We start from the raw sequence: 23,887 nt of genomic DNA, 5'->3' as shown, positions 1-23,887 counted from the left end.
GATCACAATGGGTGATTGACTTCCACCTCCGGCGACAGGTGACTTCATGTAAGAAGGCCAGCTACTCTGGCAGAGAGTCTACATGGAGGGAGCACACTGTAATAGACAGAGGTGCCTGCGGAGTCCCGGCTCTTCCAGCCACCAGCTATTTAGGTCTCCCCAAGCCAGGCACCAGACAGTATGAATGGAAAGGCCTTCAAGAGAAATCTAGTCCCAGTCATTGTCTGACTGACCCTGCATGAGGAACAAAAACTGCCTAGCGAGCCCCATCAGCCCCAAAAGCAGTGAAAGATTGTAATGACAAATGCTTGTTGTTGTTTTATAGCACTAAGTTCTGAGCGGTTTGTTATGCTGCAGGCTCCAAGAGAAGTAACTTTCTAAGATCACTCAGGAATTTCTTAGTGGAACCAGGGCTAGAATCAATTCACTGCATTTAATGCAGTATTAACCAGACAACTGTATTGGACCCTGGGGACCAGAGAAGAATTAAGACACAGCCCAAGCCCTCCCCTGGTCTGAGCTTCTTCTTTCCACCTTCATATTCATGGCAGCTCCTTCTTGCTGGGAGTGGGTAGGATAGAGGAGCCCTAGGGCTGCTGGCTTCTGGAAGGAACTGGCTCCAGGGCACCCTGGCTATTCCCCTGCTTCATGCTGTCTGCAGGTGGCTCTGGCACCAAAAGGTGGCACCAAACCTGCTGCCAGCCTTGGCTTTCTCACCAGGCCTCCTCTGATGAGTCGACAGGCTGTGTTTGGAATTGAGCATGGCGGTATTACAAAGGCAAGTGGGTACCACACAACCTGCTGCCGAGTGTTGCTTTGTTCTGATGAATTACACCCAGTCCCTGGATTCACATTTGGCTGGATTGTCAGGAAAAATATGTGTGTTCTGGGTGCCAGCTGATCTTTTCATCTAGCTTCTGTCCTCAGGTAAACATTCCCTGTTAAAATTCTAAATTTTCATCTGCTTCCTCTAAAGAGATTGGTAAAAAAGGCATAAAACACCTAAGAATCAGTGTTACTTGTAATGAGCCCAGGGCTGCTGCAGGGGGCGCCATATACATAGACTCCTGGGTGAGTGGTGTCCCCAGGGCTGAAGTATTACGCTCTAGGCCAGAAAAAGGTTATTTTTTTTTTTTTTTCCTGGGATACAGATAATGTATTTTCACAAAACATCCACATGTTTCATGAATTAAGTCAACAACTATTTACCAAGTATCCTTTAAATCCTTTAGTATTTAAATTATCATTTCAAAAAAAAAAAAAAAATGAGGGCCAACTTTTTTTTGCCTGTCGTGAAATCAAAGGCCAATTAAATAATCACTGCCAAATTTATATTTCTGTTTTATAGGTTTTCTTTATTCAAGGCATTCATGTACAGTAAAGGGCAGGAAAAGGAGAGGGAGAGGGAAAGGGAGAAGAGGAGGAAGGAGGAAGGTGTGTGTGTTGGGAGTAGGAAGAAGCTTTGCAAATGGGTTATTATTTGACTTTTGGTTTAAAAAAAAGTTGCATCAAATTAAGCAATAAGCAATTATGAAGCAGGCAGTGACATGCATAGAGCAGATTTTCCTAAATCATCTTCCCCAGAACACCAATTCGCTAAGATGTTAATAAGCATTTTCCAAATAAAGATTTTCATTTTTCAGATAAATTCAGGACCGGCTGCATCTCCACTCCTCGTGAGTGACAATTCATGTTAGCATGTTAAAGGCTCTGGAAAATGCTACGGTAAAAGCAAAATGAAAACAAAACAAAAAGCTTGTCTGACTTCCTTTAGCCTGGCACCCCCCAGGTGCTGGACCTCTGTTATTAAAGTCACTGAGGAACAGAGCCCGTAGCACATGTGGAAAATCCTCTGCTGGATGAGGTGACTGGGGGATGGTCTCTGCTGGCTCCCTGCTAGGTCAGAGTGGAGCACTCGAAAAACACTGAACTCTTACCCAGGCAGGAAAAGGTCTGTTTCTCTGGCATCCTGCCTTTTGGTAGGGAGAAAAACTTCCGGTTTGTGTCTGAGGTGAAAATCACTTTCCCCTTGCACCAAAGTCATGGAAACCCTGATGTGCCATTATACCATTCAACATTCCCATCCCTGCAGTGCCTCAGGCTTTTGCAGTTTGCCCTCCTCATGCCCTTTCCTGGATCACGACCTTCTTCCAGCTGCCATTTCATTTTCACAGTCATTTCCATGCCCGCTTTGGCTAACTCACCACTCCCTCAAAAGGAGATGCCCAAGTCAAAAAGCAGAGCTTTGCCCCATGTGCTTCCTGGAGCGTGGAGGCTCCTGATGAGTCCAGAGGGAGCAGCGAGCAGGTCAGAGAAGGGCCCCTTCAGGTCAGAAGCTAGCGACTGCTTCTGCTGTGAACATTTGGGTCCTATTACTGTGCTTTCCCACACCTCTACCAGATGCTGCCGCAAGCTTTATGTGAATGCTCAGCCTCAGTTTCCTCCTGTCTCAAATGTTCTTATTTCAGGGTTGGGATAAAGAGTAAAAAAATATGTTTAGAGTATTAAGCATAGTGCCTGCCTGCAATAGGTGCTCAACAAATGGCCGTTACTATCATCACTATTCTTGCCTTATCGTCCCAAAGCGTCTCCATACTGAGGATACAAATGAGGTCAGGTTAACAGAACCAATTTAAATCCCACTGACTGCTTGGCCTCATTTGCACCTGCAGACCTTCACACCTCCTCCACCTGTAAGCTCCAGGCCAGTATTTCTGGGACTTTCCGGAGGGTGTCTCACGGGTGTGTAAGAACAAGCCCGCTCTCTGTGCCACGCAAGCCTGCCCATGGCTCACTTGTCACCAGAATGCTTGCCACCAGCTGTCACAGCTCCACGGGGTGCGGGAGTGAGGCCCTGGCTGCACCTGGCACAGCAACTCCATGTTGGTGGTTATGGCCTGTGTGCCACCCATCTGCACTTCTGTCCTAAGAACAGACTGTGCTGTGGTCTCTGAGCAGCCAGCTTTTTGAGTTACTGGCTGTTGGACCGGGGCCAAGTAGGGCTCCTTGAGACCTCCCATGTTAGAATTTACTGACAGAGTATTTCTTTTTGGAATTCTCACCTTTTTCCTCCTTAGGAAAGGAGCTGGGCTGGGGACGGGGTGAGTCACTTCCTTCACAGGGAGCTTGGAGTCTCTGCTGTCTTCACCGCTGAAGGCTTTGTTGTCGGGTCCAGCGTCTTGCCCTGGCACTGCCCCACCTGGGAAGTGTTCTCCTCTGGTGGTCTATTCTGTTCCTTACAAGCAGCGGGCCCCCATGGCGGGCCCAGATTGAGTCCTCTTCTGGGAGGCTCTTCTGCCTGTGCAAAGGGGCCACCGCCAGGCCCAGCCTTCTGTGTGCTGGTCTCGGTCTCAGTGGCCCCACCATGGTGCTGCCGTATGGGAGCAAGCCCTCCCGCATCTCCATCCTCCTCACAGCACTAGCTACTGTGGTGACCATGGGTCCTGCCTGGTCCTGCTGGTGACTCCCTGCCACCATTGCCAGGACACAGCTCCTTCTGGCCCAGAGTGACAATTCTGGCAAATTTAGCTTGACATTGGCTATCCAAGGACAAGTATATGGTGAGCACTAAGCGCCAGGCATTGTGTCTAGATTCTGGCTCTCATAGATTTGCTAGGATTCCCCTGTAATGGCGGAGGTGGTGACAGGAGCTTACTCTACCCTGGGCAGGAGCGAGACCTCAAACCCAAGTCTGGCTAAATCAAAAGTCCAGGCTTCCTAGAGACTCACGGTCTCTTTGTTCCTTCCCAGAATCTTTGCTCTTATCCTCACACCTGTGCCACGCAACACCCCTCAGGAGCTAGGCTGATCATGACTGGACCCCACACAGTCTGCCCAGCATGCTTCTCCCCATTGCCTGTAAGCTGGCCAGGACCCCGGGGGGCTTTCCCCATGCACTAACCTGGCACCTTTCTGGGGCACCGTAGTAACTATCCACAGCCCCTCTTGGAGTGTGTCTCTTCATCCTGAGGTCTAAAGTCCTGGTAATCTCCCCCAGTGAACCTGCAGTTTCTCCGAGAGGCCAGGTCCTCTGAGGACATGGGTCCCCTGGTGACTGCCTTGCCATTACTGGACCTTCTCAGATGAGTGTGCACACCACATCCCTGATCCCCAGGGAGCATTAGCCCAGAGGAAGCACCTGATCAATCCCTGCCAATTTACGCTAAAAGCCACCATTAAAACAAAAAACAAACAAACAAAAACCTCATTAGAATGACCTCCTATACCACAAAACCTTGCCCTCAGCAGAACTCTCTATAGGCCTCGAAGGTGACAATATGAAGCACTGCTGGAAATTCCCACTCTCCTAGCATCCTATTTATTGATCACATAGCTGCCTCCCGGGGATGGAACCACTGGGAAATGTGTATGAACAGCACTCATCAACCATCACATTTTTATTTGGCATTAGCTCCATGCCCAGTGAGGTGCCAGGTGCAAACTGAGATTCATTTAAAAATAGAAAGCGTGGTCCTGCAAATAATTTGCAATTAGCCAGGAGATACACTTATACCGGAGAATTGAAGAACAGTTACAAGTACGCACCTAAGTAGGAAAGTTCTGCGACTTCCCTGGCATCCTCCCACTCTCAGCCCTGCAAGCTCACCCCAGCTGAGCAGCCCACTGGCTGGACCTCAAACGTGCCAAGCGACTCCTGCCTCAGGAGCTTCTCCTGGTTATTCCTGTGTCCTGGAAAAACCTTCTCCCAGACCTTCCCAATGCTCCTTCCCTCACTTCCATCCACACTCTGCTTCAATTCCCCTTCGCAGAGAGGCCTCCCCGGTCACTGTCTCTAAAACAGTTCCTCCTCTTACTCTTCTTACTTTGCTTTAGTGTTTCTTCATAGCACTTGTCACTACCAAATATCCCACTTGTTATTTACTTGTTTGTTTTTGTGTATTAACTACATATATATTTCAGTTGAAAGGTCTGTTCAAAACTTTGATCCTTTTAAAAATTTCCTTGTTTTTTATTGTTGCATTTTAGAGTTTTATTGTTGCATTTATTCTGTTTTGTTTACTGCAGTATCTCCAGAGTCTGGAATAGCACCTGCCACGAAGGAAGCTATTTCCTGAGGAAATGAGGGAATAAATGAAGGGATGGATGAATGAATGAATGAATGAATGAATGAGACAGACTGTACCTCGTGGTGGGATTTATATAAAATGAGAATAATATAAAAATAACGCAATGTTATATTTGCATATCACGCATTCCATATATGTGATTGTGAGTTGCATCCCATCTGTGTGGTGTGTGTCTGTGGGTATGTATGTGTGAGTGGTGAGTTTGTGCATGCTGTTTATGTGGATCTAGCCAATTGACCGCTGTGCAGGAGGAAGAACTCAGACCTTGGAGTCAGAGGAATCTGGCTTCACATCCCTACTCGGTCACTTGTTAACTGTATGACAGTAAGTATGTTTCTCGACTTTTCCAAACCTGGGTTTATTCATGTTAACATGGGGATGAAAGTACCTCTTTCATAGATTTGTTATGGGGATGGAATGAGACAGCATACAACGTACTTAAAACACGTTACAAATGTGAAATGCTTAGAAAAAACTATATTTGATATGTATACTTTTCTTTTGATTTCTTAATTTTTAATTTACATAAGGTAATATTCACTGATTTTAGTGTATAGTTGTATGATTTTGGATCCCAATCAAGTTTTATGACCCCAAAGTGTTCCTTCTGTCCCCCAATTTGGGGCAACTTCTGTCACTCCAAACTCTTGGCAACCACTGATTTGTTCTTCGTTCCTGTAGTTTTACCTGTTCCAGGGTAGCGTGTAAATGGATTACCATATGCAGCTTTTTGAGCCTAGCTTCTTAAATTTAGCATAATGAATTTGAGAATCTTCCATGTTGCATGTATCAATAGTTTGTTCCTTTTTATGGCTGAATTTGCTTATTCATTGTGTATCCATTCACTAGTTAAAGGACATTTAAGTTGTTTCCAGTTTGGGGTGATTTGGGATAAAGCTGCTATATTACATTTGCATAATGGTTTTATATGAACATAAGTATTCATTTTTTTTTGGATAAATACCTTAAAATGAGATTGCTGGATCAGAGAGTAAGGGTATATTTCAGTTTCTTATAAGAAACTACCAAGCTGTTGTTCAAATGCTCCAGTGGCCTGAATCTCACTAATACATTGTACTGTCATATTGTGTTTAAACTTTAGCCTTCCTAATTGGCAGGTAGTGGTTTCAGTTTGTATATCCCTAATGACTAATGATGTTGACTGTCTTTTCATGTGCTTACTTGCCATACATATGTATTTTAGTTGAAGTATCTGTTCAAAATTTTGATTCTTGTAAAAATTTCCTTGTTTTTTTTATTGTTGCATTTTAGAGTTGTTTTTATGTTCTGGATCCAAGTCTTTTGTCATATATGTAATTCACAGATGGTTTTTTCCTAGTCTGTGGCTTTTCTTTGCATTATTTTGACAATGTCATTTGCAAAGCAAATTCTTAATTTTTAATGAATTCTAATTTACCAATTTTTTTCCTTGAAAGCATTATGTTTTTGATGTTATTTATATATAAGAATTTTTGCCTAATTTAGGGATGCAGTAATTTTCTCCTATATTTTTCTTTAAAAGTTTATAGTTTTACATTTTATACTTAGCTCTATGATTCATTTTGAGTTAGTTTTGTTAAAAAGACCATCCTTTCTCCACTGAATTACCTGTGTATGTTTTTAGAAATTCAGTTGACCATATTTATATAGGTCTATTTCTGGACTTTATTTGATTGACTTAGGTGTTCATCCTTTTACCAATATCACATTTGATCACTCTAACTTGAAATAAAGTGGTATGAGTATTCCAGCTTTGCTCTTTTTCAAATTTGTTTTGCTATTCTTGTTCTTTTGCTTTTCCCTATGTACTTTAGAATCAGCTTGCCAATATATATAAATAATTTTGTGGAGATTTTGATTATAATTGCATTGAAGCTATAGATACATTTGGGGAGAATTGACACCTTATGAATATCCCATAAACACAGTATATCTTCCCATTTATTTGGCCCTTCTTTGGGATTTTTTTCTTAAATCAGGGTTTATAACATATAGATCCTGCAGATATTACATTTACGCTTAGTATTTTATTTCATGGTGCTATTATAAATGGCATAATGTAAAATTTCAATATAAATTATTTATTGGTAACATATAGAAATACATTTTTTTTTTTTTGAGATGGAGTCTCACTCTGTTGCCTAGGCTGGAGTGCAGTGGCATTGTCTTAGCTCACTGCAACCTCTGCCTCCTGGGTTCAAGTGATTCTCATGCCTCAGCCCTCTGAGTATCTGGGATTACAGGCGTGTGCCAGCATACCTGGCTAATTTTTTTCTACTTTTAGTAGAGATGGGGTTTCACAGTGTTAGCCAGGCTGGTCTTGAACTCCCGACCTCAAGTGATCTGCCTGCCTCAGCCTCCCAAAGTGATGGGATTATAGGTGTGCGCCACCATTCCTGGCCAAAATTAATTTTATATATTGATCTTTTTAGTCAATTATGATTATGAGCTCTAGAGTTTTCTTAGAGATTCCTTGGAATTTTCTACACAATCATGTTTTCCATAAACAAAGTTTTATTTCTTCCATTCTGATCTGTATGCCTTTTATTTCTTTTTCTTGCCTTATTGCACTGGCTAGGCCTTCCAGAATAATGTTGTAAAAAAGTGGTAAGAGCAAAACTCTTTGTCTTGTTTCCCATTTTAGGGGAATGCAATCTTTTTCCATTAAGTATGAAATTAACTATACAGTTTTTTCTACATGTCCTTTATCAGTTTAAAAAAATTTCCTTCCATTATTAGTTTGTTGAGAATTTGTATCATGAAAAGATATTAAAAATTTCAAATGTGTTTTCTGTATCTATTGAAGCAATCATGGTTTTCCTTCTTAACCTATTAATATAGTTAATTATATTGATTGACTTTCAAATGTTGAACCAGCCTTACATTCCCAAAACAAATCCTGCTTAGTCATGATACATTATCGTATGTAAATATTGCTGGAATAGATTCACTAAAATTTTGTTCAGAATTACTTCACCTATGTTCATGAGGAATATTGGTCAGGTTTTAATGCTGGTCTAATTCTAGCCTAATAAAATGGGTTGTGAAGTATTTCCTTCTTTTCTAATTTTAATAAAAGATTATATAGATTTGTTACTTCTTCCTTAAATGTTTGGGAGAATTACTCAGTAAAACCATCTGGACGTGGGGTTTTCTTTGTTGAAGTATTTTAACTATAAATTCAGTTTCTTTAATAGATATGAGATAAATCAAGTTATCTAATTTCTTCACCAAGCTCTGGTTGTTTGTATCTTTCAAGGAATCTGTCCATTTAATTCCTGATTTAACCCTGATTTAAACCCAAATTTATGGTAATAGAGTCATTTGTTTTTATGTTCTGTAGTTATATCCACTCTTCCATTCCTGATATTGATAGCTTTTGTCTTCTCTGTCTCTCCCCGCTTTTTGCTTAGTTTAGCTGGAGATTTATGCATTTTATTTATATTTTCATTGGCTTTGTCTACTGTTTTTCTGCTTTCACTTTCATTGACTTTTGTTTTTATTTTTGTTAATTCATTTTCTCTGCTTGCTTTGGGTTTAATTTGTTCTTTCTTTGTTTTTGTTTTAGTTTTTGTTGTTATTGTTGTTGTTGTTGTCTGTTTGTTTGTTTTATGGAGTTTCATTCTTAGCATCTAGGCTGGAGTGCAATGGTGCAATCTTGGCTCACCGCAACCTCCACCTCCCGAATTCAAGCAATTCTTCTGCCTCAGCCTCTTGAGTAGCTGGGATTACAGGCGCCTGCCATCACAGCCAGCTAATTTTTTTGTATTTTTAGTAGAGAAGGGTTTTCACCATGTTGGCCAGGCTGCTCTCAAACTCCTGACCTCAGGTGATCCACCCGCCTCGGCCTCCCAAAGTTCTGGGATTACAGGCGTGAACCACTGTGCTCAGCTGTTTGTTCTTTTTTTCTAATGTCTCACTGTGGAAGCTTAAGTTATGGATTTGAGACTTTGTTTTCTAATATGAGCATTTAGTGCTATAATTTTCTTCTTTCTAAGCACTTCTACAACTTTTTATAAATTGTATTTCTATTGTTATTTATTTTAAAATATTTTATTATTTCCCTTGAAACTTATTTGACCAATGAGTTATTTAGAACTGTGTTGTTTAAAACAGTTAAATTCTGTTGTTTGATTTCCAAATGTTTAAGTATTTTCTAGATATTCTTGATTTTTTATTTTTTCTTTAACCATTTATGGTCATACATACTGATTATTGTCAAAATATTTGGTATGATTTCAGTTATTTAAAAATTGTTAAGGTTTATTTGATGGTTCAAAATGTGTCCTCTACAGGTACTTGAAAAGAATGTGTTTTTCTGTTTTGGAGTGGGTTGGCACCTGTTAATGGTTTTTTCCTTGACTACCGGTCACATTTTCCTGGTTCTTTGTATGTTAAGTAGTTTCAGATTGTATTTTAGACAGTCTGATATTATGTTGTGAGACTCTGAGTCCTGTTAAAATCCTCTAGAGAATATTGATTTTCCATAATGACCACCCTGTTATGCAGTTCCACATGACTGGAGAGACAAAGAGAACAAAAACAAAAATTTTCCCCCGTCCATTTGGAATGATAGGGAACTCTTTTGAAGATCCTCTGACCAGAGAGACAGTGGTTTGGTTGCTTTCTCAGTGTTTTAGGTGCTCATGCCACAACTGCTGCAGAGAAACTCTAGACTGTGACTGCTTCTAGCTTAGAGATAGGAGATAAAAAGAGGGAAAAATTGGGGCGGGGGGGTGGGGGAAGCCTTGGAATATGTTCTACACTTTTCTGCTTACAGAGGTCTCTGTATCTGTTTGGTTCAGTGAAGGAGATTTCTCTGAGTTTTGATGTCTGCTCCTACTCCTCAGTTCCATAGTTAGGGCCACTTTCATTTCAAAGCAGTGAGATAAAAAAGCAAAAATAACTCAGGATTCTCATCCTAATACTGGTTTTTCTTCAAATTTTGACTTTCAAACTATCTTCTGGTGTTTACTTTTCAGAGGCCTTAAATAGTTGCTTTCTGTGTTTATTTTTAGCTGTAATCTGTGAGAGAGACCAACTATAGAGGGCTAACTTTATCTTGGCCAGCAATGACAGTCTCGGTAATATTTAACATCTAATAATTATTGAATTCCATGTACAACTTGCATCTCCTATCCTATCCTCTTTAGGAGGGCTTTTAAGAATGCTGGATAGTGGGAATTTTAGAGACACTGTGGGATGACTTCTGTTTTCACTGGGAGAGGTGGTAACAGCTTTGTTAGGTAAGCATTTTCTGGCATCTACTTGGGACTCATTTGCATATTGGTAGCTTCAACCTCACACAAATCACATTGATCCGGTATCCCATTTTTATGTTCACACTCTGGAAACAGGTACTACTACTGCCACCAGTATCTGCAATACTTAGTGTGATTGCTGGTTTATATGTCTGTCTCCTCCTTGAGGTTCCTTAAGGACAGAGAATGTTCTCTACTTTCTGAGCTCCTAGCACAAATTCTGGCACATAGAAGGAACTTAGTAATTTTTTTTTAATATGGGACCTTGTTTAAAATTGACTTTCATATTCTCGGAATGAGGGATAGCATTTTTCTTGTCTTGTTAAACAAGTATGATAAAAATACCCCACACATCTCTGAGAACCATCGTGTAACTGCAGCCTTCTCATGCCTGAGAAAGGTAAATACTACACACAAGAGTATAATGGAGTGGCCGCACTGTGTTTTCTCTGCTTCAGAGATAGGTAAATCAAGGCACAGGAAAGTCAGGTGTCTTTGTATTCAACCTCACATTATCAAGCACCTCAAAGAAACTGAAATGGAGAATCTGCGTCAACTCTTACTTAGAATGGCAGTTCTGATCTCAATTTCCTTCAGCTGCATAATAGAATACACAACTCAGTATCTATTTACACATCACTGCTTTTTCTTTTTGCATTAAGACATCATTTTAGAATAGGTTTTCTGACTTCCTCTGTGTCTCTGGCTGCATTAACTACGAAAAACGTGGCTGAGCCACACTTCACTGACATCATTGTGCTCCCACCTCGAATCATTTTCATCCTATTGTGAAGCAAAAGCCTTAAAAATGCTCTTTAGGTTTTTTATTATTATTATTTTTAAAGGGCATTTACATTCAGCCATTTTATAAGTGCAGTCAAGGCAATTTCATGTTATTTTCCAAGGCTTTTACATACTTGGAGAGCCTGGCAAAATGCATCCGAGACGTTTGAGCAAGAGGTCCCATCAGTCATTCACATGCATGTTTTAAATTGAGTGCCTGCCCTGTCCGGCTGAGCACTCCATTCATTGAATTGCCTGGAACAGCTCCATGGCCCTCAGGAGCCTCACACACACCTCACACTGTTGCAAAATTGCCTTCAGACAGGATTCTGATTTCCGTCAGAGAATTTTAAATTCTAGCCAATGGAATGCTTCGAAGGCATGTGCCACAGACTTCTGCCCAGTGCAAGTCCTGTGTATGAGCAAATCTAGCGGGGACTCCAGAGTCTGGACAGCAGAAAGCTGCACTTCCTCAAGAGGATGCAGGATCCTCTCACTTTCCCAGTTATCCTACAGCAAGCTAGTCAGCGGAGGGATTCACCTGGAGTCTGTATCTCCCCACTAGCTTCTTACTGTGGGAAGAGAAAGAACAGGATCCTGCTGGGAACCAGGAGCTCCTGGGTTTATTTAATGGCCTTTTGGCTTGCTTCCCTTCCCCTCTCCATCGTGTGTACTGGTGGACACACTGGTCCCCATCCCTGAGGTTCAGTCCTGCCCTGGATTCCAGGTCTACACCAAGCCCGAGAAGGTTTTGGATGAGAAGAGCTGAGTAATTTGCTTGGTCAACAATTTTTGAAACAATGCGTGAGATAACCTTTGGAATCTGAGTTCTTCAACTACAGGGTTTCTGTCTTACTTTTCTCTTGCAGGAGGGTCAGTGCTTTTATTCTCAGCCAGCTATTCCTTGTTCTTCATGTCCTCTACCACCTAGTCCAAAATATACAGTGAGAACTCCTGGATGTCTTAGTTTCTAGTTGTCCAGTTCTACTTCCCCTTAAATTAATGACTTCCATCCAGGGCACAATGGTTTTGTTTGATTGTATCAATGGATCAGACAGGCCCAAATTTAATTGCAAGCTTTGCCCCTGTCTAGTTGGAGGGCCTTAAGCAATGCACTTGACATCTCTGAGACCCAATTTTCTCATCTGCAAAGCAATTTTACTAAGATGTCCTAAAGATTAAATTACATAATATATAAAGAGTCTAGCAAACAGTAAGCCTGTAAATGATGGCTATTATTATTATTTTTAGTAGTATTTGACTATCCATTTATTCCGTGACTATTGCCCGAGTTTCCAATGCTCTTCAGATTTATTTTTCTTTGACCACACGTCAGTGAGTCCATGGCTAAGTGAGTCTATCTTTGGCCCAACTCTCACATTCAGATATATTCTATGCTTTCACCTGAACTTGGGGATCCTCTATGAATTACTGGTCCTACCTGAATTATTTTTCCTGCTTGTTCTCTGCTTTATTTGTCCTTCTACTTCCTGCGCCCCTAATTTATTCATGTGAAAAAGCAAAATTGTACAATGTAAATTCTGTGAGAACAGCTTCACTCTAAGGTAAATTGTAATGTCTTGTCTTATTCAGGAAATGACTGGATGTTGATGGTCATGTATATCATCTACTAAAATGATAGAATGAATGCTTTAGACACTCTAGAAATAGTTTGTTCCATTTTTCTCTACTTGACTGATGATCTCTTGGGATCAGAACAGATATTCACAATATTAAAACTATAGTAAATTGTTTTGTGGTTGTAACCAATGACAAATAATTTTTTATCTTTGAATCTGACATCCTCCACATCTACTCTCTGGGATAGAAATGTCTTTAGTGGTACTGCCAAAAGAAGCATCAGAGAGCAATTAGATAGAGATGACCTTTCCGTGAATTTTAAGAGGAAGACTCTGATATGGTTTGGTTTTGTGTCCCCGCTGAAATCTCATCTTGAATTGTAATCCTCAGATGTCAAGGGAAGAACCTGGTGGAAGGTGATTGGATCATGGGGATGGTTTCCCCCATGCTATTCTCATGATAGTGAGTGAGTTCTCATGAGGTCTGATAGTTTTAAAGTGTGGTACTTCCTGACTCTCTCTCTCTCTCACTCTCTCTCTCTGTTGCCTGCTACTTCCCCTTCACCTTCTACCATGATTATAAGTTTCCTGAGGCCTCCCCAGCCATGCAGAACTATGAGTCAATTAAACCTCCTTTCTTTACAAATGCTCAGTCTCTGATGGTATTCTTCATAGCAGTGTGAAAACGGACTAATACAGAGAATTGGTACTGAGGTAGTGGGGTACTGCTATAAAGATAACTTGAGAATGTGGAAGCAACTTTGGAACTGGATAATAGGCAGAGGTTGGAACCATTTGGAAGGCTCAGACGAAGACAGGAGGATGAATGAAAGTTTGGAACTTCCTAGAGACTTGTTGAATTGTTTTGACCAAAATGCTAATTGTGATCTAGACAATGAAGTCCAGGCTGAGATGGTCTTAGATGGAAATGAGGAACCTGCTGGGAACTGGACTAAAGGTCACTCTTACTATGCTTTTAGCAAAGAGACTGGCAGCATTTTGCACCTGCTCCAGAGATCTGTGAAACTTTAAATTTCGGAGAGATGATTTAGGGTGTCTGGCAGAAGAAATTTCTAAGCAGCAAAGCATTCAAGAGGTAATCTGGTTGATTCTGAAAGCATTCAGTTACATGAGCTCACAAAGAGATGGTTTGAAATTGGAACTTACATTTAAAAGGGAAGCAGAGCATAAAGATTTGGAAAATGTATAGCCTGACCATGTGGTAGAAATTTTTCTGGGAAGAAATTCAAGCCAGCTGCAGAAATTTGCATAAGTAACAAGGAGCCAAATGTTAATCACCAAGACAATGGGGGAAATGTCTGCAGGGCATTTCAGAGATCTTCAAAGTAGCCCCTCCCATCACAGGCCCAAAAGCCTAGGAGGGAAAATGTCTTCAGGGCTCCGGGCCCTGCTGCTCTGTGCAACCTTGGGACATAGTGTCCTGCATTCCAGCCACTCCAGCTCCAGCTGTGGCTAAGAGGGGCCAAGGTACAGCTAAGGCCATTGCTTCAGAGAATGCAAGCCCCAAACCTTGGCAGCTTCCACATGATGTTGGGCCTGTGGGTATTCAGAAGACAAGAGTTGAGCTTTTGGAACCTCCATCTGGATTTAGGAGGATGTATGGAAAAGCCTGGATGTCCAGGCAGAAGTCTGCTACAGGGGTGGAGCCCTTATGGAGAACCTCTCTTACGCAGTGCAGAAGGGAAATGTGGGGTTGGAGCTCCCATACAGAGTCCCCACTGAGGTACTACCTTGTGAAGCTGTGAGAAGAGGGCTACCGTCCTCCAGACCCCAGAAAGGTAGATCCACCGACAGCTTGCACCTTGCATCTGAAAAAGCCACAGGCATTCAATGCCAGCCCATGAAAGCAGCTAGAGGGGCTGTACCCTGCTGAGCCACAGGGGTGGAGCTGCTCAAGGCCATGGGAACCCACCCCTTGCATCAGCATGCCCTGGGAGTGGGAAGGGAAGTGGAGTCAAAGGAGATCATTTTGGAGCTTGAAGATTTAATGACTGCCCAGCTGGGTTTTAGATTTTCATGTGGCCTGTGGGCCCTTTGTTTTGGCCAATGTCTTCCATTTGGATGGGAACACTTACCCAATGCCTGTACCCCTATTGTATCCTTTTTTTTTTTTTTTTTGAGATGGAGTCTCCCTCTGTCACCCTGGCTGGAGTGCACTGGCGTGATCTTGGCTCACTACAACCTCCACCTCCCACATTCAAGCAGTTCTCCTGCCTCAGCCTCCTGAGTAGCTGGGACTACAGGTGCTTGCCACCACACCCAGCTAATTTTTGTATCTTTAGTAGAGGTGGGGTTTCACCATGTTGGGTAGGCTGGTCTTGAACTCTTCACCTCAGGTGATCCATCTGCCTTGGCCTCCCAAAGTGCTGGGGTTACAGGTGTGAGCCACAGCACCCAGCCCCCTATTGTATCTTGGAAGTAACTAACTTGCTTTTGATTTTACAGACTCATAGGTAGGAGGAACTTGCCTTGTCTCAGATGAGACTCTGGACTTGGACTTTCAGGTTAATACTGGAATGAGTTAAGACTTTAGGACTGTTGGGAAGGAATGGTTGGTTTTGAAATGTGAAAGGGACATGAAATTTTGGAGGGAGCAGTGGTGAAATAATATGGTTTGTCTTTGTGTTCCCACCAAAATTTCATCTCGAATTGTAATCCTTAGGTGGCAATGGAGAAATCTGGTGGGAGGTGATTAGATCATGGAGGTGGTTTCCCCCATGCTGTTTTCATGATAGTGAGTGAGTTCTCATGAGAGCTAATGGTTTTAAAGTGTGGCACTTCCTGGTTCTCTCTCTCTCTCTCTGTCTCACCTGCTGCCATGTAAGATGTGCCTTGTCTTCCACCATGATTGTGAATTTCCTGAGGCCACCCCCAGCCATGCAGAACTGTGAGTCAATTAAACCTCCTTTCTTTATAAATTACCCAGTCTCTGGTGATATTCTTTATAGCAGTGTGAAAACAGACTAATACAGATTCCTTCCCTGGACACTAGAACCATGATGGAATTAGGGATGGACTTATTTTTTTTTTTTTTTTTTTTTTGAGACGGAGTCTTGCTCTGTCACCCAGGCTGGAGTGCAGTGGCCGGATCTCAGCTCACTGCAAGCTCCGCCTCCCGGGTTCATGCCATTCTCCTGCCTCAGCCTCCCGAGTAGCTGGGACTACAGGCACCCGCCACCTCGCCCGGCTAGTTTTTTGTAATTTTTAGTAGAGATGGGGTTTCACCGTGTTAGCCAGGATGGTCTCGATCTCCTGACCTCGTGATCCGCCCGTCTCGGCCTCCCAAAGTGCTGGGATTACAGGCTTGAGCCACCGCGCCCGGCCAGGGATGGACTTATTAATGCATAATAGCAGAAAGCTCTTTACCTCAACATTATAAAGATGATAAAGGTATAGTTAACAATGATTGGACACACATTGTTGGAAAAGAAACGTGTGGATTCCGTTACAGTATTAAATTGAGCAATAGTGTTTGCAGCAAACTATGGGCATTATTCTTTAATTTCCCCTCCTATTAAAGGAGAGGGTAGTCTCTTTTCCGGTAAGGATTGCTCATCTCTTTCTTCTGCATGCCTCATGCCATGCATGCCCCATGCAGGTGTAAGCTAGATGACATTCTGTATGTCAGGACCATCTTTCATTACTGCAAAATAGTCAAACTAAGCTTTAAAGAAAAGAATTTGTATCGTGTGCATTGTTATAAGGCTTTTTATTCCAATGTATGGTATTAAATAGGAGTTATGTGCTCAATTGTGAATTTATATGAAAAGGAGATTAGGACACAACAGGCATAGAGGAAAGATCATGTGACGACACAAGGAAAAAACACTCACTGCAAATCAAGAAGAAAGATCCCAGAAAAAACTAACCCTGCTGATATATACCTTGATCTCCAATACCTGTCTGTGGTACTTGGTGATGGCAGCCCTAGCAAACTAATATAATTATAATTATGATGAAACACAGGGGCCCTTTCATTTCAGTGCTGTAAGTTCTAGCCAGTTGTCTGTCATCTTCTTTTGTGCATGAATGAGTCCCCCATGGGCAAAAGCAGAGGCCACCCTCGGAGGCATACCTAGAGGGGTGGCAGGCAGACAGCCACTATCTGTCATGTACCCAACCACCTCTTATGTCCTTTTCCCTCCACATCCCCCTTCTTTCACCATCCCTCCCCTCCTACTCACCTTCTTCAGGTAGCAGGAGTGGGAGGTAGGAAAAAGCAATAGACTTATTAATATTAAAGATCCAAGCTGCAAACCTTTGCCTCTGTTTAGCTTTTTGGTTTCAGACTTTTTCTCATGGCAAAATTTTCTCAAAATTATCTGCTACAAAAACAGGAATCCATAGAAACATTTACAAACTCTAAAAGTAGACAGATACCACTGCCTTCCCCATCCTCCACCCAACCAAGCTGTGACAGTAGGTAAAATCTGTACCCCAAACACCAATTCCCTTGATGGTATTTGTATCCATTTCCAATTGAGAAGTAGTCATCTATCCTTTTTCATTAGCTTCACCATACATTATTTGTATGAATGTTCTGTTTCCAGAATAATGGCTTTTAAAAATTAAAGATATAAATTAGCTATTATTAGAGAAACAGCACAATAGTAAAACTCCCCTAAATTGGCATAACAAAATATTAATAATAGACTCTAGAGGGGACAGACAGTCTCTAAAGAATAAACAAACCATTGAGTAGAGAACAGAAATCCCACCCAACCAGTAAGTGCTCTCTGCTGATCTTCAAACAATGGGTTCCTGGGGCTTAGCAATAACAACAAAAACAACTCACCACTAACCGAGTGTTTACTGAATCTCATATGCTTTACATGTATTACTTTGTTTTTTCTTCCAAATGTCATTTTTGAAGAAGATAACTTTAATATTTCCACTTAACAGATTATGAAATTTTAAAATGTTAAATAAACTGCCCAGCTAGTAAATGGTAGAGGAGGGATTCAAACCCAGTCTTAATATATATACTATTATTTTGATCCCCAGAGCACTCAATATAGTGTTGGGTACTTTAAAAAGAATGAAGAAATGTTGAGCCATACAGGGGGTGATTCAGCTATACTGTAGGGACAGAAAACAGGAAAAGTGACTCAAATACCCTATCTTTAAAATTGTTCTATGTCTTAACCATTTATTTTCCACATTATTCTTTGGTGCAATGTTTGCTGAGCATCTACTATGTTCCAGGTACTGTGTCGGGTGGAAAACAGGAATAAATAATATACAAACACTTTTATTAAGTAATTCAGAGTTCAATAAAAGACTTCAAAGGAAAACAGATCATTTTGAAATGATTGAACTATGTGACAGGTGGAGTGGCATTAGCAGATCACAGAGGAGTCAGGACTGGCTGCTGGCAGGAGGGGACATCTGAGCAGGTGAGAGGCAGGGGTGTGGGAGGAAGACAGGTAAGACCTTAACAGGCAAGGGGACAGTGTGATCACTGGCAGGAAAAAGAGTTGCTGGACATTTCCAGCAGTTCATTGTTGCTGAAGCAAAAGGTGTGATGTCGGGTGAGTCCCTGATCTTGGAGAGCAGGTGGGATGCAAAGCATGGAGATCCTTTTAAGGCACCAGAGGAGGGAGAGAGATTGAATAAATAGAAGAAGTGGGTGAGTGAGGGAGAGAGGGGCCACTGAGATCATCACAACTCAAACAAAACTAAAACAAGTGTAGTTCATGTCCTTGAGTTCTCTTCCTTTCTCCCATTTTCTATTAAAATGTGCAAACTAGCACCTTAACACGTTTTGTAATTTCATGACAAATGCTATCATATTTCATAACCAGCAGATGGCACTAAGTATACATAAAACGAACATTTTGCACACCATCACTTTTTTTTTTTTTTTTTTTCTTGAAATAGAGTCTCACTCTGTTGCCCATACTGGAGTGCAGTGGCTCAATCATATCTCTCTGCATCCTGGGCTCAAGGGATCCCCCTGCCTCAGCTTCCTGAGTAGTTGGGACCACAGGCACCTACCTCCTACTTATTTTAAGAGTTCAATCCAGGCTCTACTGTTCTCAAGGGACTTTTCTCCATACTAGAACTCTAAAATTTGACAGGGATCTGGATCTGTGAGATAGGGCAGGCATCTTACAGGTACAGGGTCCCCTCTTCTGCCAGGGGCTACTGTGCTGTAGTCCTGGAGGGATTTCGTCAGGGGATCCCAGTAAGGTTGTAAAATGAATAATGGTCTTGGTGGCACCATCTCTGTGTAGTGAGGAAAACTTATGTAAAACTGGAATGGGTGAAGGGGTGAAACTAGGAAGGTGTCATAGCTGTTAGAGGAGGGGGAGCAGGATTGGGTAGGTAAAGCCTTCAGCTGTGAGGCCCGTTGATATCTATGAAAGAGGAAGAAAGCAGGAGAGCCTCCAGCTGCAAAGGACGGCTGACCAGGGCTTGGCTTGCTCAGTGAGGAGCTTAGAGCAATGACTGCCTGATGAAGCAGTTCAGCATCGGGCCAAAACAGCCAGGCTCTACAGTACCCTTCTCATCTGGTTTGGCTCTGTCCCCACCCAAAATCTCATCCTGAATTGTAATCCCCATAATCCCCACATGTCAAGGGAGATACCAGGTGGATGTAATTGAATCATGGGGGTGTTTTCTCCCATGCTGTTCTCGTGATAGTGAGTTCTCACAAGAGCTGATTATTTAGTAAGTGTTGGGTAGTTTCTCCTGCGTTCATTTCTCCTTCCTGCCACCTTGTGAAGAAGGTGGCTTCCTTCCCCGTCACCTTCTGCCATGATTGTAAGTTTCCAGAGTCCTCCCCAGCCATACTGAAATGTGAGTCAATTAAACCTCTTTCCTTTATAAATCCAGTCTTGGGTATTTCCTTCCTTATAGCAATGTGAGAACAGACTAGTATATCTTCCTTGCTCAGTCATTGACTGGGGGTTGCCTAGGAAGAATGTGAACCAGCGTGAATGCCATGTCAGTTAACTCTGCTCCCTGCAGCTGGACAGCAGGTTCTCAGAGGAATACTCTAGAGGTGGTGTACTTTTGTGGCTGCCACACCATCCTTGTTAAATAAGTAACTCTCATGTGTGTGATCCCCATTGTATTTCTTATGTCTGTATGAAGCTGTGTAAACAGGCTTGCTCGTTTCAATAGCTGAGATGCTTTTAAAATAACATTCGTAGGTTCTTGGATATGATTCAATCCAGTATATTCCATGAACTGGCTTTGCAGCTTCATCTGAATAATCTCAATATTTATATATGAATTATATGTATCTCTTGGATGAAAATTTTAAAACTAAAGGCCATTATTTATATGTGCTCAAAGGATATGAAAGAATTTTCATCTCAGAAAAGCATAAGAAGGAAGTCAATATCTATTTTAATCTCAGGCAAGCATACTAAGGAAGTCAGTAGCTGCAAAAGCACCTCAAAAATTATTCAAAGTCAAATATAAATAATCTTATTTGCTTTTTGAATTATGAATACATCATAGCTTTTTTATTAGCATCCAATTCAAAGTTGGCCTATTGTCTGGTGGTATTAAAATGGATCACGTGTGTAGCCCTTAATAATGCACATTGACACGGAACACCTTGCTTGATCCTCATAATTCTGTGAAGTAGGTATTATCACCTATGTACAGATGAAGAAACACATCCTGAGAGATGTGAATTTTAATGCAATTTCTATGAATGACATCTTTTTTTCAAAATCCTATGAAACACAATCCAGTAATTTTTAAGAAGCTGTAGCACTCCTTCCTTACACCATATACAAAAATCAACTCAAGATGGATGAAAGATTTGAATGTAAAACTTAAAACTATAAAAACCCTAGAAGAAAACAGGAAAGGCCATGGACATAGGCCTTGGCAAAGACTTCATGATGAAGGTGCCAAAAGCAATTGCAGCAAAAACAAAAATTGACAAATGGGATATAATAAAACTAAAGAGCTTCTGCACAGTAAAAGAAGCTATCAACAGAGTAAACACACAACCTACAAAATGGGGGAAGAACACCTGCAAACTGTGCATCTGACAAAGGTCTAATATCCAGCACCTGTAAGGAACTTAAATCAACAAGCAAAAACAAACAACCTCATTAAAAATGGGCAAAAAATGTGAATAGATACTTCTCAAAAGAAGACATGCATGTAGGCAACAAGCATATGAAAAAATGTTCACCATCACTAATCATTAGAGAAATGCAAATCAAAACCACAGTAAGATACCATCTCACCAGTCAGAACGGCTATGATGAAAAAGTAAAAAAAAATAATAAAATTTAAAAAATAAGATGCTGGTGAAGTTGTGGAGAAAAGAGAACACTCATACACTGCTGGTGGAAATGTAAACCAGTTTGGCCACTGTGGAAAGCAGTTTGGAGATTTTTCAAAGAATTTAAAACAGAGCTATCATTCAACCCAGCAATCCCATTACTGGATATAAACCCAAAGGAATATAAATTGTTCTACCATAAAAACACATAGACACGTATGTTCATTGCAGCATTATTCACAATAGCAAAGACATGGAATCAACCTAAATGCCCATGAATGGCGGAATGGATAAAGAAAACGTGGTACATATATACCATGGAATACTATACAGCCATATAAAAAGAATGAGATCATGTCCTCTGCAGCAACACAGATGGAGCTGGAGGCCGGTATCCTAAGTGAACTAACACAGAACAGAAAACCAAATACTGTATGTACTCCTTATAAGTGAGAACTAAACATTGAGCACACATGGACAAAAAGAAGGGAATAATAGGCCCCAGGGCCTACTTGAAGGTGGAGGGTGGGAGGAGGGGGAGGACTGAGAAAATGCCTATCAGGTACTATGCTTATTACCTGGGTGACAAAATAATCTATACACCAAACCCCCATGACATGCAATTTACCTATATAACAAACCTGCAAATGTACGCCTGAACCTGAAATAGAAGTTGGAAGGAAAAAAATACATTGCACAAATAGAAACAATAAAATCTACAATTTGAACATTTATTTGAATAGCTGGACGTGTCATCAGAACAACTCTTGATGCTTATTTAAGCACCCAGAGCTACCTAAAGAGAACATGAGGTTTAAGAACCACTGATGAGGAATCAAAGCCCTACTTTGAAGAGTATAAATATATATTAAGCAGTATATACATATATACACACACATTTTAAAGAAGTATAAAATGAACACTTGTATACTTAATACTAAGAAATTGAATATTAACATTGAAGCACCCAGGGCTTCTCCTGTATTGCATTCTTCCCTAGAAGTGATCACCAGCCTGTTTTGAATTATGCCTATGCTTTCGCTATTTTGCCACACCGTATCTTCTATAATATTGTCTTGTTTGCTTTTAGGCCATATGTAAATAGCGTATATATTGACATGCACACACATCTGCTTTGATGACTCAGTATTTTATCTTTAACAGTCTATTTGACATTGGTTCCTGCTGATGCTTGTGACTGTAGATCACACTCATTCCTTCACAATATTACATTGTATGGAAGTATTCATTTTGTCCATTCTGTTGGTGGGCCTTTGAGTTGTTTCCAGCTTTTTTCCCTCAGGTACAAATAATGCTTCCATGAAGATTCTTGTAATTGGTTTCCTTGGTATATTTGTACCAACATTTCTTTAGGGTGAAACTATAAATTGCAGAGACTACTTACTTTAAAACTTATTAGGTAATAATGACTTATTTTCTAAGGTGGCTGTACCAATTTACACTGCTACTATAATTTCATGAGAGTTCTTGTGGCACCCTGTCCTCACCAATTCTTATCCGACATGTGAATGTTACCATGTAGTTTTCATCTGTATTTCCCTATTTTCTTCTAAGACTTTAAAAGTTTTGCTTTCATTTAAGTCCTTGACCCATTTAAATTTGACTTTTGTGCATGAAATTATATATATATACCTGCCCTTTTGAAAATTTCCTTATATTTCTCATATTAAGAATTTTCAAAGATTTTTCTTTCCCCTTATCTCAATCCCCATCCTTTATGAAGAGACTCAATGAATTAAAGAATATGAACCCATACAGAACTTCAGAGATGTACACTTTCTAAAGAATATGGTGAGTTTTTTGGACATAGAACAAATACAAATGAAAATAATAACAAATACTATGTTGGGCCTCACAAATTAGCAAAATATATTCTTAATAAGGCTAATTAATCTCAGAGTGTTGTAAAACGAGCATTGTTATACACACTATTGGTGGTGCATACAATCCAAAAGGTGCATACATACCTTTGCAAAGGTAATTTGAGGCTAACTGCATGGAAGGCTTTAAGGGTGTCCACCATTTTTTAAGGAAATTTAACTTTATGAAATCTATCCTATGGAAATAACTTTAAAATCATAAAGTATGCACTAAGATGTTCATCGCAGTGTCTGTATATCTTAACCACTTTTGAGCTATTGCCATTTTTGCTACTATGTGTGTGTATATATGTAATTGTCCCCTTCTTTAAAATGTCCTGTTTTTTTCAAAACTAATTTTTCTATGAGTTTGTCCTTCATATATAACAGAAACATGTAATGTATAAAAATATAAACATCATTTTGTTATTAAAGTACTCAGATTTTTGGTGCCTGTCAGCAGCAAAGTGGTAGGACACAGATATTATTTGTCGAGCTGTGCATTAGCTTCTGACAACTGGATGATGGAAGGAATTGTTGCAGCTTGTGTGCACCTCACTTCTGGCCATAGTTTCAGATTAGTGTGCAAAAATAGGATCCTAGAAACTATGGAAAAAGCTTCATTGCATTAAGTGAAAATCTCCTCATGTTTCAAAAGAATAAAACATAAAATATATACAGGCAAGAATTTAGTAGAACAATTTGTATAAGAACGAGCTGCAGCCCAGTTCTCCTATTTGATGACATCAAATAAAGGTGAGACTATTTGGAATTCTGAAATGAGCTAACCTCACTCTGTAACTTGATATTACTGAAATGGTTATTAGTGAGCTGTAGGGAGCGGTGCAGAAGAAACTAGTGTTTGTTGAGTGCCTTTATGTGCCAGGTACTTCAAAACATTGTTTCACTAATCCTCATAATGACCCTGCTAAGTAGGTACTGTGAGTTCTGCTTTACAGGTGAAGAAAGCTCATGGAGTTAAGCAACATGACCAACCTTAGCACGGTGCCTGAAATACAGT

The sequence above is a fragment of the Theropithecus gelada genome, chromosome 3 (genome assembly GCF_003255815.1).
Source record: "Theropithecus gelada isolate Dixy chromosome 3, Tgel_1.0, whole genome shotgun sequence".
Lineage (NCBI taxonomy): Eukaryota > Metazoa > Chordata > Mammalia > Primates > Cercopithecidae > Theropithecus > Theropithecus gelada.
Note: the sequence above shows the minus strand (reverse complement) of the source record.